The sequence below is a fragment of the Dipodomys spectabilis genome, unplaced genomic scaffold (assembly GCF_019054845.1).
Source record: "Dipodomys spectabilis isolate Male_0828 unplaced genomic scaffold, ASM1905484v1 ptg000234l, whole genome shotgun sequence".
NCBI lineage: Eukaryota > Metazoa > Chordata > Mammalia > Rodentia > Heteromyidae > Dipodomys > Dipodomys spectabilis.
The window spans coordinates 6329989-6343754 of record NW_024870911.1 but is presented as its reverse complement, the minus strand read 5'-3'; the positions used below and the strand labels follow the sequence as shown (position 1 = coordinate 6343754).

Below are 13766 nucleotides of genomic sequence, written 5' to 3'. Positions count from 1 at the left end.
TCATCATCTTTTACTTAGAATTCTATCTCCACCAAAAGAAGTGATTTTTGGAATACACACACACACACACACACACACACACACACACACACACACACACACACACATATAATTAAAACATCTAATTCAGAATCTCTCAGAATGGATAATGTGCATAAGCTTTTTATTAACCAAATGATGATTGCTTTAACTGCCAAATATAACTTTTTGTGATGTAGACCATGTTATTTTGATATATGTCTACATCTTGCAATGACTAACATAGCTAATGAATGTGTATTATCTCACACATTTAATTTTTTGTGAATGAGAATGCTTAGATCATACTATCTTAGCAATTTTCCAAAGTACAACACCAGCTTGCACAGTAGATTGGTTGAAGTTATTCCTCTTGTTTCCTTTGACTAAGCTCTCCGCAACCCTTACCCTATCTCAGACCCTAATAATTACCATTCTATGAGTTCTTTTGAGTTTATTTATTTATTTTTAGATTCCATAGACCTAGGGGATTGATGGCCTTTGGCTTTCTGTGGCTATTTATTTCACTTAACATTATGTCCTTTAAGCACATTCATAATATCCATATTATGAACTTTTCTGCTCCTTCGGTGATTAATTGAAGATAAGAGTCTCACAGACTTTCCTACCTGGGCTGGCTTTGAGCCGCAGTCCTTACATCTTATCCTCCTGTGTAGCTATGATTATAGGTGAGAGGTATCAGCACCTGACCAAGGCCTTGAACTCTGGCTTAGGTTTTTTACTCAAGTCTGACACTCTAACACTTAAACCATATTTCCATTTCTTTCTTTTTGCTTTGAGAAACTGGGGTTATATATATGTACAGCTATAGCATTCTTTATAGCTACCTACTTATTTGGTGTTGATTTAAGTTATGCAATACAGTCCATAAATCCATCTATGTCAGCACTCAGGTCCTTGTAGATTCTCTAGCTCTTGATGGTGAACTAATGTGAATGGTAGTGCTCTCCTCTTATCTGTGGAATGGCTCTTCTCCATCCAAGATCCTAGGCTGACATGTAGATCCAGACAAAGTACTGGTATTAGCTTTTATGGTGAATATTGGGGAAGCCTCATCTATTTTTCATTGTAATAGATGAAAACCCAACTAGCTTTCTCCCATCTTCACCAATGTGCCTACATATCCCACAGAGGACACATCCCATTATGGAAGGTTAGCTGTAGGTCAGCCATTGTCAGACTTAGAAGATCTTGTTCAAGTTCATCTTTTGAGCCAATAGATGAACTGGTTCTGAAAGTCTGTATTTCTAATAATTCTTGGGCAATGCTGATACTGCTCATTCACAGACCACACTTTGGGGTAAGAAGGCTACTGTAACATTTTTTCTCCCTATTTTTTTTCATGGTCCTTTACTACTTATCTAAAAACAAACTAACAAACACCTTAAGCTACTTAATATTATTGTTCAGTACTGATTTGCTTCTCCCCCAACTTTTCCCTTCCTTTATTTTAGACTTCAGACATTGAGGACTCCTCTTGATTTACTGAACACAATATCCTTTTACATATCCATTCCAAGATCTAATGCATCAGGATAATAAATGAGAACTCTCTGTCTGTCTGTACATGTGTATGTGATTATTTAATCAGGCATTAAATTTAATGGTGCTCTCAAATTTGGAAACTTAAGAAGTATTGTTTCACACATCCATCAACAAATGCTAAATTTTTTCAGTTGAACGTTAACATGGAAAAATAATTTGAAGTTTCTTGGCTAATTTTTGACTTTATCAAAATGGCATGTATAGTATGGCATATTTCTATAGCACAATAAAATAGCAACAATTAAAATATATGCTAAAATCTAAGTACTTTGGAAGTATTGCGTCTAGAAGATACACTATGCATGAAAACCTATATAAGCCCTCACAAATGGACATGATTTTACAATCAGCAGAGATCAATAAGTCAGAAGCAAAACAACTAGGGTATTAGAGTTGTAAAAATTAAAATAAATGTAGTATTTGTACAGTCCATTTAGAGAGCTCCTGAAAGACTTTTGAAAGGTAATAGCTATTACTAGTATATATAAACTTAGAGTTTATATATATTATAAACTTAGAGTTATAGACTCAAAATTCAACCAATTTGCTGAAATTCAATTGAATTCAATTTTATATCTCTCTTCTCTCTCTTTCTCTCTCTCTCTCTTTCTCTCTCTCTCTCTCACACACACCCTATGCATGTATCTCAGTGTGTATATAAGTAATATGATGCACTATATAATAACATATAGACAAAATAGATGTATATAGCATGGATATTATATAAATGTTTATACCTAGGTACATTACACACATTACATATGTGTATGGAAAATGTATTTATTGCAGTCATATGTCATTTAATGATAGGCTACATTCTGATAAATGTGTCATTAAGTGATGCTACTATTATAATATCCTAAGGTGAGCTTTAATAAATTAAATTGGCTGCAGTGTTGCTATATAATATAATCATAGAGGACCATTGGTCATCTGTTAAACTTGTTGCTAACTGGAATGTTGCTGTGTTGTGTAGCTGTATATTCATATGTATGTAATCCCCAGAGAGGTAGATACAAGGTAGTTAGCACTCAGAGTATCACACATATTTTGAAGCATTTCCTAGCGTGCCTGGAAGGGTAACCCAAACACTATAGCAAAACATCAACAGATGCTTTCATTCTCTTGGACCTCTGAATTTTAATGTACTACTTCATATTGTGTTTGCATTAGGGGTGACAAGTGTTTAAACAGATCCCAAGTACATAGAATTTGCATAGTGTTTTAGGAACAAAAGAGAAAACACATAATGAGAAGGGTGTTATCATTTTCCTTATGGTAGTCTCTCTGCTGCAAGTGTACTGTGATCAGTTATGTGTCCTTTCAAGCTATAGAACTTTCATGCTCTATTAACTATGGTGTTAGGAAAACAGCTACTGGCAGTTTTCCATCATGCCAATTCCCAGAGTATTTACATTAGGAAGAACATTTTATGATGAGTAAAAAAAAATCCCCTTCTCTTAGCATTTCCCTTTTATGGGAACAAGATACTTGGCTTCCTATAAAATTTGCTTTAGGAGTATCACTTCGTGATACACATTAGATACTGAAGCATGAAAAAGTTATTAGTTCTTTTTTTTTGTTTCATTTCTTGGTCTAATATAAATTGAAGTCGAGAATATGTGGAGCAGTAGTAATGGGCTTTGAATAAAAGCGTTGACTAGAATCTCAGAGAAACCTTCTGGGTAAAAATCTGGAAAAGTCACAGTTACTTTATACTCTCGAGAAGATATTTATAACAAAGCATCAAGTTCCTTCAATAATGAAAGACATTGTACATATTTTGTTCAATGCCTCCCAGCTGATACATAATTCAGTCTGAATGGGACATGACATTCATTTTTCTTCATGACATGGATCAACTTGATGCCATTTTAAATGGTAAATCTATAGGATTGGAGTACAAGAATATAAAGTCTTTTAAAGCTATTCAGGCTAAGAGCATAATTGATAAGGTTCTATGCTAGTTCTATTAATGGCACATTAGCTTTAATTTTAGTAAAGTAACAATGTTACCATATTTTCTACTTTTATCATTATACCTCCATCTTAAACTCTTTCATTTTTCTTCCCTTATGCTATTATCACCCCACACTCATAGAGATTTCCCCAGGAAGCTTTAAAATTCACAAAGAATTTTAGGATTTCCTGTTTTTATTAATATCACTTTGAAAATCTATTCATTGTTGAGACACTAGTTAGTATCAGGTAATATTTTATTATGCAGCAAGTGATTTAAAAAAAACAAGTAGCCACAGGATATTAGTAATTTACCACCTCCTTCTCCTCAGGGAATGCAACAAGTATTTGAATTTGTTAAAAATTAATGTTGTAAAGTTTTAGAGTAAACTACTATCATTATTTTCTTTGAAATATGTTCATATTTTCTTTTAGATGAACATTGTGTGTACTATGAGTAGTTTATGTTAAGAAGAATTGGCTTTAAGGAGCAATGGATCTTTGTTTCCACTCCACCAAACCTAAATAATTTCCTTGAAAGTCAATTCTTTGTACTAATACCACCTGAAGTGCATATGGATTTGGAAATGCATTTACTGACATTTCAGGTTAAGAATTCTCATTTATAAACAGAGCTGTCATTCAACTCCCTTCTGCTACATATGCGAATTTCAGTTAGAAGATTTTAGATTTACCCAAACCACTAAAACCACTGTAAGGGATCTGAGACTTTTGAAACAAGAGATATGTCTAAGTTCTATCCTGTAGGACGGTTCATCTCTAGCATTGCCCTTATTAAAAATAGATTAGCTGGGCACTGGTGGCTCATGCCTGTAGTCCTAGCTATTCAGAAGGCTGAAATCTGAGGAAGGAAGTATGAAGCCAGCCTGGGCAGAAAAGTTTATGAGACTCTTATCTCCAAAGTCACAGAAAAACAAAAAGTGCGGCTGTAGCTCAAGTGGTAGAGTACTTGTCTTTAGCAAAAGGAGCTTAAGGACAACACCCAGGCCCTGTCAAGGCCCAGGACTGGCAAAACAAGAAAAAATAAGAGAGATTAATGCATGCCTCTAGTAGAGGATTCTAATAGTCTCTTTAATTGTTTCATCCTGGTAATTTAAAATACCTAAAGTCATCAAGGCTTCAAAAGTATTAGGTGAGAAATTCCATTAGTCTCTTAGCAGCTGTCTAGGTTTTCAGCCATATTGACTGTGAAATGAGGATGCTGGTGTATATACATGGCACTTATACATAGTAGTCCATTGTCTACTTCATTCATTTTGTGTCATATCATTCCATAGGTATAAAATAATATATCATCACAAGTCAAAGACTAATAATCAGACATCACATTTCTTTGTTATTGTTTTATTTTATAATTAATTATTGCTATTAATCTCTTACAAATTAAACTTTATCACTGGTATTCATGTATTGGAGAGATAGCACAAAGTTCAGTGCTATCTGTAGTTTCAAGCAACTACCCAATGTCATTTAAATATGAAGGTTCTTTGTTGAGTTATTGCCTGGATGACCTAGCCATTTGTCAGAGTGGGATATTGAAGTATCATGCTATCATTGTGTTGAGCTCTAAGTGTTTTATTTTCATAATAGTTGTCAAAAATCTAAGTATTTTATTTCAGTAGTATGTGACAAAGTTGAGTGCAACAAGGTTTGTACACAATTATTCACACGATGAATTGTTTATTAATATGAAGTGACTTCTGTCTTTTCTGAGTAAGTTTGATTTGATATGAATATAGCTACTGTTACCTGCTTTTAAGATCCATTTCATTTGAGAGTTCTTTTTCAAAACTTTTACCCCATGTCAATGTTCATTTTTGTTAGTAAGATGTATTTTTTTAAGTAGAAATAAAGTGGTTAGGTTTTCCCTTTTACTCTAACTCACCATTATATGCTTTTTTTGCGGGGAGAGTTGGGGAATTGAGATAATTGGCGTTGAATGTTAAAATTGACTGGTATGCATGCAATAATCCCTGCCATTTTTGAAATGTTAATGTTAGATTTCTGCCCTGCTCCTTTGCTTATGCAACCCTTCTGGTGGAATTTATTTCTCCACTAATTTGGGGTTCATATTTCTTTTTACTTTCTGTGTAAAGAATTCTTTTGAGTACCTTCTGTAGTATTGGTTTACCAATCATGAATTGTTTTAGTTGCCTTTTTTAGCATGGGATGTTTTATTTGTCCTACAGTCATGAAAGAAAGATTTATTGGTAGAGAATTCAACATTGGCAGTTGTTAACTTTCAGATCAAGTTCTCCCTCCTTTTAAGAATTCTACTGTTATTCAGATGGTTTTTCCAATGCAAGTTATATGACTTTTCCTCCTACAATGTTCAGTATTCTTTGTTCTTTGTACTTAGTGTTTTAACCATAGAATATGGTGGGAAATTATCTTTTAATCCAGTCTGTTGGGTATTCTAAAAGCTTCCTGTACTTGGATGGACTTCTCTTTTTTATTATTTGGAAAATTATCTGATATTATTTATTGAATATGTTTTTTATTTTATTGTATTGTAGAGATGCTGTACAGAGTGGTTACAGTTATGTGAGTAAGGCAATGAGTACATTTCTTGTTGAGCATTGTTACACCTCCTCTAGCTGTTCTCCCATTATCCCTTCCCTCCACCACATCTCTCACTCCTCTTCCCTTCCCCCCTGTGGTTATAAAGTTAATTTCCAATATACTGTCTTGTGGGTATCATTGTTGCAATGGGTCATCTTGTGTCCTTGTTTCAGCATTTTATTATTCCCCTTCCCCTCCTCAAATTAGGCAAATGTATATACAAGATGCAGGGTACCAAAATCCAGTACAGTGACAACAGGGAATATCTAGTAACTCATCTCATTTATCCCTGGCTATGACTCATGAGATTGAGCTTTTAATAAAACCTTGGAATTCCTAAAACTTCTTTTTCAAATTTCTTAATTTTTTCCCCTCAACTTCTGTTGTTCTTAATCTCACCTATACATTGATTCTCACCTATTTCCTAATAACAGATGTCATAATTGACTTTCTGTAGGACTTTTTTAACCTTCTTATGTCAGTATTAGGGACTTCTATACAGTAATATCAATTATTAATTATGATAAAAATAATAAAACATAGACATGTTGATTATAACCATTAGCTCTTACTAAACATATAAAATGTCAACATACAATCAGTTTCTTAAAATAATAAATTTTTCTTATGCTACAAACCTAGGCAGAGTTCTAGGCACATTGAATGAGTGAAATCATTAAGAATTATGGAGACTTTGCCTTCACCTATTGCAATCTGAACCAGTCACCCTAACCTTCTTTCCTGGACAATTGCAGAAGACATGAGACTCCTGGATTAGAAATTAAAGACTTTATTATTCTACATATGATAGTAGCCAGAGTGTCTTCATTTCTTTACCAGTTCCCTGAGCCCAAACCACTAAGTACAACACAGTATAATATTGGTGACAACCCAGGTGAGTGATTCTGAGGCTAAGAAATCTCATTATTTTAATCTCTCTCCTGCCTTCAATTTCAATTCTCTGAGCCAAAGACACCTGGTTTCTTTATAAGTGATAATACAGATGCCTGCTCTTTGGCTTTGGGGAGGACATATCTCTGTTTTTGCTATATAACCATCCTTAAACAGGAAGTATGGAATAAGGAACAATATAGAAATGTGAAAGATGCTTGAGAATTGTTTTTCAACAAGGGTTCTCACATAAATCCTGCAAAATGTTAGGAAGTAGTTATATCTCCATCTTGTAGGTGAGGAAAATGAAGGGCAGAGATCTGACTGATGTTTCATGAAGTTGTAGCAGAGTTCTTTTTATTGCTCCTCTATGTTACATCTATTATGCTATGTGCTTGTCATAGCACATGTCCTATAAAGTATCATTGCCTTTATATGTGTCAATAATGAATGGGCCTTTCATGTGTTTGCATTTCCTACTGTTTTTAAGACACTGTGCAAGTTTATGTCTTCTTGTTCAAGGTTTATGTTTTAAGTATGCAAATCAGTTTGGCCTATATTAAGTAGTAGTATTTATTTGGGGGAGGGTAAACAAAAATACATTGTTTTTGGAACCTTAATTTGGATATACTTCTATTCAATCTGCATTTCCATACTTATCTTGGAAAATCTTTGTTATATAACAAGAATCATTCAACTTGGATTGTCAATAGCAGAAAAGGGTCATTTGGTGTGTCTTCTAAGTTTGTGCCTAACCATATCCATCAAAGAAATGATGATGAGTTTTGAGCATGCTATATGCAAAATAAAGGAAGTATACTATGTAACACATAATTGGATGGGAATTAAAGTAGGGGTAGTTTTTAAAATTAAATGTCGAAGAAAGTGACAAATGTTTCTTGTAGATATGGAAAAGTTCTGTAGCATAGAAATTTTTTTTCAGAGGAAAAGAAAATCAAGCAATACATAAAATGCATTCCGTTTTTGCAATTGGCAGTAATCAGAGAGTGTTGAGGAAAAGTGATTGCAGAAATAAAAAAAAAACAATCTTTTGAGTATGTGAAAGGAGCATCAGCAAAACATTGACTGCATATTATGTATGGACTCATACTAATTCTGGAGAACACTAAAGTTTGAGAACTAAAAAGCTAAGCTTGTGAGTACAAGCATAGCTGATGAAAATTCTGTTATAGGCCAAAATGTGGAGCTTAAACTAGTCTTTTTTGAATGAAAGATGCTCAGATAGAAGGCCCACCCAAAGAAAAATATATTTTGCTTTAAAACTTTGAAGAAGTGACTCATAGTTTTTGGGAATGCATCCAAGAATAGCATATTTTAGACTTTTCTTTAGCAAGTGAACATGAAAACAGTCATTCAGAATTTAACCTATTCATGAGTAAAAATCTTCACAATATGCACTAAAAGAAAGAAGGATAGTGTGTGTGTGTGTGTGTGTGTGTGTGTGTAGTGTGTGCTAGTCCTGAAGCTTGAAATCAGGGCCTGTGTTCACTGTCCCTGATTATGTTCTTTTCTCAATGCTAGAGCTTTATTACTTGAGCCACAGCTCCCCTTCTGCTGTTTGAGGGTTGATTCTCACAGACTTCCTTGTAGACTGACTTTGAACCATGAATCTCAGCTCTCAGCCTCCTGAGTAGTTAAAATTCCAAGCTTGGGCTACTAATACCAGGCTAATTTTTTTTTACTTAAACATGAATAAAAATGAGTCTTGTTAGAGTTCTGTGCAAGTGTTAGTCATGACATAGACAAAATCTTTTTTTTTTTAATTTGTGGCTGTGATTTCCTTAAGTTTCATGTAGGTTCCTAAATGATAATAAGGGCAAGCATGTTCTGTGATTATTTGTTTCATTCTTACATAGTTCCTCTACTGCTTTAAACAGTAAAATTTCAGTTCAGAAACCAGATTCCCTGATTCAACAAATTAACCTAAACTTCATCTTCATTCAAAGACAAGAATTCTTTTTTTTAACTTGAGACAACCTGCGATGCATTTGATTCCACAGGGAATTTAATCAAGCCTAGGCCACCTACCTCATAAACAAAAATATTGGGACAGACTGAGTAAAGTTCTGTGAAGGCCTTTTACAAGGTACTAATCTACTCATGAAGACAGAATCTGTATGATGTAATCATTTCCTGGAATGCTCTACCACCTCAGATCACCACAATGAAGATTTTGTTTAAAAATTCATTTGGAAGGTGTTCTGAGATTTGAACTCAGGGTCTTGGGCTTTCTTGTTAAGTATTCTTTCTGTGGAAGCCTTGCTCCATCCCTTTTCATATTTAATTTTTGTTTTGCAGGTAAGATTTTATGTTTTTTCTAGGTCTGTGATCCTTCTACCACAGCTGAGATCATAGGTTTGACCCACCACAAACAGTTTATTGATTGAGATGAGATTTCTTTAACTTTTTTTTTTTTTGCCCTAGGAGGTCTCAAAGTGCAATCTTCATGATTTCTGTCTCCTGAGCTATTGTGCCCAACTTCAAAATGGAGATTGTTTTTAAAATGTGAATTTTGGGTATGTTTAAACCCTAGTCATGAAAAAAATGAAAAATCCATAGAAACTGCAGGTGGAAAGTCTGGGGGTTTTGATTTTCAAGAGTCAGAGAATGATGTGCAAATGAAAATATCAAGGAAACAGAATCATAAGGGTTAATCGGGGAAATAGTGGAAAAACAGCATGTATCTAGTTTGTATATGCACTAATCAGAATATGGCAATTGTCAACAACACCAGAAAAGATGAAGAGTGAGAAATGTCTGGAGATACTGTGATTTCAGTTATTTATAGCTAGATAGCAGAAAAAATTGTAGTGCACTGAGAGCAGGTGGGAGCAGGTAATAGAATTTATGTTATCACATTCACAAGTTTTATGTATGCTTTTTGTTGAGAGGTACTTTTTGTTTGTTTGGTTTTTTTTGGCTGTAGTAATTATTTAGAAGTATACTACTACCAATAAGTTTATCTAGAATTTTCTTGGAAATTCTTAGTAAATTAGATTCGGAATCATTAGAGTTTTCTTAGTTCTGACTTTTGATTAAGGTTTAAACTCAAGATCTCTTGCTTTGTTTGGCTTGTTTGTTTAGCTAGCATTCTACCTCTTTGGCCATGCTCCCAATGCTGTTTTTTTCTTAAATATAACTTTATTATTATTTATGTGTTGTACCCAGAGGTTACCATTTTACAATTTAGATAATGTGTACATTTCTTTTTTTTTTTAATTTAATTTTATTTTATTTGTGAACATACTGTACAGAGGGGTTACAATTACATGGGCAGGATATAATGTGTACATTTCTTTTGTGAACAATGTCACCCATTACCTGCCCACAAGTTGCACGGTTCATTTTCCATATAGTATACACTGAATACCATGATTGCAACCTTCTCCCTCTTTTTCTACCACCCCCCTTTTGCTCCTTTTAAGAAGCAGAAAAAGAAGAGGAAAAAAAAACAAACAACCCAACACACACCATCACCACAACCACCAACATAAATAACACCTGTTTCTATTTTCTAGAATTTGTTGAAATGAATAGTGTTTTATACGGAGAATGACACCTTTGGGTCATTCCTCACCTACTAGTATCCTCCTTTAGTCTGTCTGTGTATGAATGGCTAGAGTTGAGTATAGCTTACTGTTTTTATTTTGTTTTTGTTTTTTTAAATCTGGTTATTTTGGAGACTTTCTACTCACCACAGTCTTCCAGATCTCAGCCTCCTGAGCAGATAGGAATGCAGGCATGAGCCATTGGCTCTCAGAACTTCCTTCTGAAGGTATATTAAAGAATTATAGGTGCCAATTCTAATGGATATAGTCTCCTTGGGTTATTGCTTTATTGTCAGTTATTACTTTATTGAACTCAGGGCCTGAGTGTTGTCCTTGAGCAAAAGAGCTCAAGGTTAGCGTTCTATCTCTCTGAACCACCATGGTACTTCGGGTTTTTGAGTGGTTAATTGGAGATTAAGATTCTCACAGGGACTTTTCTGCCTGGGCTGGCTTTGAACCCACAATCCTCATATCTCAGCCTCCTGAGCATCTAGGATTCCAGATATGACCCACTGGCACCTGACTATATTTTTTAAGAATAAAATAATTTAACTCATTACAAATAAATTTTATTTGCTTCAAATAAGGAAGTGAGTATGTCTGTTATGAGCCTAGATTTTTTTAACACTTAATTGATATAATGACATATAATGTATTGTTCATATGTGCAGTGTAGAATTGAAGTTCTAACATACACACATAAACATGTTCTTCATAAGGAACACATTCAAGGCTTTCTTATTATTGGGTTGTAACTCCTCCTATACCTGTTCCAAGGAAGCCACTTATCTGCTTTCAGACACCACAGATTAATTTGTATTTTCTGAGATTTCTACAAATTATGCTTACCATATACTGTTAATTTTTTTAAACTCCCAAGTGTAACAATTTGAGAATCACCCACATTGTGGCTTGTTGGATAATTTATTTCTTGTTGCTGGTAAGTAGTATTTTTTGTGTGGATATAACACTTATATCGATTTGCTTTTTGCTAGACATTTGGACTGTTCCCAGTTCTTATTTATTGGAAGTTAATCTAACAGCATTGGCTTAAAAGTTTTTTATGTGGATGTATACTTGGTAGGTTACTCTTAGATTGTAAAGCTATCACGTGAGGTTTCTTATGTTATTATACATAGAAGCACAGCAGAAATATTTCTCTGTGGTGACTTGACCAAATTCTCCAGTACTTTGCAATAAAGCTATTAGAAATGTGCGCATTACTTGACTTATGTAACCATAACCCCTCTGTACGAAATCCCTCTGTACATCATCTTTAAAATTAGACAAAACAAACATGCATTATTCAATAGTGTAATCTAAGTCTTTGTTTCAAAATAATTGTATCTGCAGTATTATAACCTACAGTTATAATATTTTCCCCATCTTTTGATATCTAGAAATATGGTTTCCTATTTTAAAGTATGTCTATCTAAAAAGCTACCCCCTGTTACAGGCTCTGATGTGTTTTATTCTCTTCTTCACTCACTTGATCTGAATCTGGCTGCATCTGCTGAAAAGTGCTTGCTTGCTTGATCTCTAACCTCATTACACAGACTTGACTTTTGTGACTTGATCCTTCTGGATATCAGCAGGAAACCAGTTCTTCGCTTAAGTCATCAATGCCTGCTACCTTTGGCACCACCCAGCAAATGCTCTCTCACCATAACTGTTTTTATTCTGCTAGTCTAGGTTTTGGCTGTTTAAAATTTGCCCCCTAGGTTCATCTTTCTTTTTTATTCCAAACTCCTAGCTCTGGTTCTTATGTTTGAAGTCTTCTCTCTCAGCCATTTGAACTAAGTGTGTGGCTTGATCTGACTTAACTCAGCTGTTGGAGGACTAGAGAATATATAAGAGTCTCTGCTTGGCCACAGGCTTGCTTCCAAATCCTTGTTCAAGTGTTCATGTGTTCTTCCAAATGTGGCCATCCACTGGTGACAGACAAAGGTGACACATAGTAGTGACCTCTGTCTGTCAATTGAAATTGTATGTATCTGTTTGGAGCCCTCCTCAAATGCAAGTTTTCCAATATCCTCAGATTGTTTTCCCTCCCTCATGTCACTTTTTATCCTTATTTACTCTAATTTTTTTGAGTGTATTATAAATGCCATGTCTTCATTCTGAATATAAATTATAATCATCTATGTTGAGATGATATTTGTTGAAGATAAATAAAAATCAACCATATGCAATAAGGTTTTACACTATTGATTATCTTATTGTTTTATTCGTTGTGGACTATTTATTGTACATATAAATGAATCAACAATACCTTCCTTTTGTACCCAAGTATCCATAACCAACTTGAAAACATAAATATTATCGGCATTCATACTAAATTATTTGAGAATCTCCTTCATCTTTTGCTTTTCCTTTCTTCCCTGAAGGAATCATGATCCTGGCTTTGATCTTTTATCATTGCTTTGTGTGTTTGCATATTGTTTCATCCTTACTCTCTATCTGTGGCACATGGTATTATTCTGCTTTTTTTTTAGAGTAATGTATGGTTCTTTCCTCAATATTACATTTCTCAAATTTTCCACAGGGATATTATTGGTGTTATAATCTTGAGGTGAGGTCACTTACTTTGCTTGGTGTCTAGCATTTCTTTATGCAACTCTTCCATTGTTTCTGTTTCCATTATCTTGCTGAAAGCTGTTTCACATTCCTTTTACTAACAATATCAAAATGAACATTCTTACATGATTTATGTATGGGATTGGAGGGCGGTGCTCCAGGATTTTTATTGAGATGTGGAACACTGGGTCAGAGGCTGCGATACAAGGATTAAGGGCAGAGGCTCTGGAGCCAGGCTACAGGATTCAAATCCTTACCAGGTCACTTGCTAGCTTTCCCGGGAAGCAATGAGCAAGAGCTATTTTGGGCTTCTTATGAGCATGTCTGCCCTACCTCCACCCTGGGTATCAGGCAGTCAGCTTGGCTTTAGTTCTCTTGGCTTTTGTGGGTCCTGTCAGAGCCAGTTCCCAGTTGCTTCTGGAGCCAGAACCCAGCAGGCCTGTGGCTTTGCATACTATTGCCACTTTGCATTTCTGTGCCATTTCTGGTCCAGGCAGAAATTTGGGGTTTGTTTTATGTTTTGAGCCTGGAATTTTAAAAAAAAATTCACTTTTCTTTTTTTTGATATTTTATTCATCGTTGCTATGTGTCTGGAGTAGATGG

The 13766-nt window shown here is 34.6% G+C and overlaps 1 protein-coding gene across 1 annotated transcript in view; it reads left to right on the top strand.

Moving 5' to 3' along the window:
* The window catches only part of Trhde (thyrotropin releasing hormone degrading enzyme), a 388269-nt gene that overhangs the window by 193532 nt on the left and 180971 nt on the right, over positions 1–13766 (top strand). The gene's annotated exons all lie outside the window — the stretch shown is intronic.